Source organism: Arachis stenosperma, chromosome 1 (genome assembly GCF_014773155.1).
Source record: "Arachis stenosperma cultivar V10309 chromosome 1, arast.V10309.gnm1.PFL2, whole genome shotgun sequence".
NCBI classification, from domain to species: domain Eukaryota; kingdom Viridiplantae; phylum Streptophyta; class Magnoliopsida; order Fabales; family Fabaceae; genus Arachis; species Arachis stenosperma.
The window spans coordinates 48110888-48113230 of NC_080377.1; the positions used below are offsets into that span (position 1 = coordinate 48110888).

The 2343-nt window shown below is 38.2% G+C and overlaps 1 non-coding gene across 1 annotated transcript; it reads right to left on the reverse strand.

Annotated features, from left to right (window-relative positions):
• Positions 1-1395: 1395 nt before the first annotated feature.
• Positions 1396-1503, reverse strand: LOC130950579 (small nucleolar RNA R71). Its single transcript, XR_009073638.1, has one exon. It is a non-coding gene; the product is annotated as a small nucleolar RNA R71 (small nucleolar RNA).
• Between the last annotated feature and the right edge of the window lie 840 nt (positions 1504-2343).

The following is a 2343-nucleotide window of genomic DNA, read 5'->3' on the forward strand; positions in this document are numbered from 1 at the left end:
CAGAAAAAGCTGAGCATTCGAAAATGCCCAGTGAAGAAGACAGACTGGCGTTTAAACGCCAGCCAGGGTACCTGGTTGGGCGTTTAACGCACAAAAAGGGTGCATTTTGGGCGTTAAACGCCAGAATGGATACCATTCTGGGCGTTTAACGCCAGGATGGTGCTAGGGGGAAGATTTTGTTTTCAAATCAATTTTTTTCAAGTTTTCAAAGTTTTTCAAAATCAAATCTTTTTCAAATCATATCTCTTCAATCAAATGTTTTCAAAATCAATTTCTTTCCTTTTTCAAAGATACTTACTAACAATTAATGATTTGATTGAACATCTCAAATTTGTTACCTTTTCTGTTGAGAAAGGTTTAATGTTTGAATCATATCTTTTTCTTGTTAGGCAAGTCATTAATTTTAAAATCATATCTTTTAAAATTGTTTTCAAATCATATCCTTTTAAAAATTGTTTTCAAATCATATCTTCTCAATCATATCTTTTTAATCACATCTTTTTCAAAATAGTTTTCAATCAAATCTTTTTAAGTTCTAATTTCAAAATCTTTTTCAAAAATCACTTGATTTCTTTCTTACTTTTAATTTCGAAAATCAATTAGTGGTTTTCAAAAATGTTTTCAAAATATTTTAATTAATTTTCGAAAAAAAAAAAAATACTTCCCTCCCTCTCACATCCTTCTATTTATGGAGTACCACTCCTTCTCAATGCACAATTCGAACCTTATCTAGTTAAAGTTCGAATTCTTCTTCTCCTTCTTCTTTCTATTTCTCTTTTCCTCTGACACCTCAAGGAATCTCTATACTGTGACATAGAAGATTCCACATTGTCTTGTTCTCTTCTCTTTCATATGAGCAGGAGCAGAGACAAAGGCATTCTTGTTGAAGCTGACCCTGAACCCGAAAGGACCTTGAAGAGAAAGCTAAGAGAAGCCAAAGCACAACTCTCTTTAGAGGACCTAACCGAATTCTTCAAAGAAGAAGAAGACATGGCAGCCGAAAACAACAATAATGCAAACAATGCAAGGAAGGTGCTGGGTGACTTTACTGCACCTACTCCCGACTTCTATGGGAGAAGCATCTCTATCCCTGCCATTGGAGCAAACAACTTTGAGCTTAAACCTCAATTAGTTTCTCTAATGCAACAGAATTGCAAGTTCCATGGACTTCCAATGGAAGATCCTCATCAGTTCTTAGCTGAATTCTTGCAAATCTGTGACACAGTCAAGACTAATGGGGTAGACCCTGAGGTCTATAAACTGATGCTATTCCCTTTTGCTGTAAGAGACAGAGCTAGAATATGGTTGGACTCTCAACCTAAAGAAAGCCTGGACTCTTGGGAAAAGCTAGTCAATGCCTTCTTGGCAAAGTTCTTTCCACCACAAAGATGGAGTAAGCTTAGAGTGGAAGTCCAAACCTTCAGACAGAAGGATGGAGAATCCCTCTATGAAGCTTGGGAAAGATACAAACAATTGATCAGAAAATATCCTTCTGACATGCTTTCTGAATGGAGCATCATAGGTATTTTCTATGATGGTCTCTCTGAACTATCTAAGATGTCCTTGGATAGCTCTGCTGGAGGATCTCTTCATCTGAAGAAGACGCCTACAGAAGCTCAAGAGCTCATTGAAATGGTTGCAAATAACCAATTCATGTACATTTCTGAGAGAAATCCTGTGAACAATGGGACAAGTCAGAAGAAAGGAGTTCTTGAGATTGATACTCTGAACGCCATTTTGGCTCAGAATAAAATATTGACTCAACAAGTCAATTTGATTTCTCAAAGTCTGTCTGGAATGCAACATGCACCTGGCAGTACTAAGGATGCTTCATCTAAGGAAGAAGCTTATGATCCTGAGAACCATTCAATGGAAGAGGTGAATTACCTAGGAGAACCCTATGGTAACACCTATAATTCTTCATGGAGAAATCACCCAAATCTCTCATGGAAGAATCAAGAGAGACCTCAACAAGGTTTCAACAACAACAATGGTGGAAGAAACAGGTTTAGCAATGGCAAGCCTTTTCCATCATCTTCTCAGCAACAGACAGAGAATTCTAAGCAGAACCCCTCTGACTTAGCAACCATGGTCTCTGATCTAATCAAAACCACTCAAAGTTTCATGACTGAAACAAGGTCTTCCATTAGGAATTTGGAAGGACAAGTGGGACAGCTGAGCAAGAAAGTTACTGAACTCCCTCCAAGTACTCTTCCAAGTAACACAGAAGAAAATCCAAAAGGAGAGTGCAAAGCCATCAATGTGGCCGAATTTGGAGAGGAAGGGGAGGAAGTGAACGCCACTGAGGAAGACCTCAATGGGCGTGCACTAGCCTCCAATGAG